We start from the raw sequence: 270 nt of genomic DNA on the forward strand, positions 1-270 counted from the left end.
AGATTGATGATTCCAAAATGATGAATTTGATGATGATAATTACACTTGTGATGAATGAGACAGTTACATCGTGATGAATAAAAAGGCTTTGATGGGTTTTTTTTTAACAATACAATTTCTGTCGGCGACTAGAAACGAAATTTCAAATAACACTATTTATAACAATATTTGGCAATAAGTTAGGCATGGAAGATTATGATGAAAAATGAATGAATACAATTATGATTTTTTTTTTTCGCGAATGGATGAAGAGATGACATGGAGAATAAC

This window comes from Penaeus monodon, chromosome 24 (assembly GCF_015228065.2).
Source record: "Penaeus monodon isolate SGIC_2016 chromosome 24, NSTDA_Pmon_1, whole genome shotgun sequence".
NCBI classification, from domain to species: Eukaryota; Metazoa; Arthropoda; class Malacostraca; order Decapoda; family Penaeidae; genus Penaeus; species Penaeus monodon.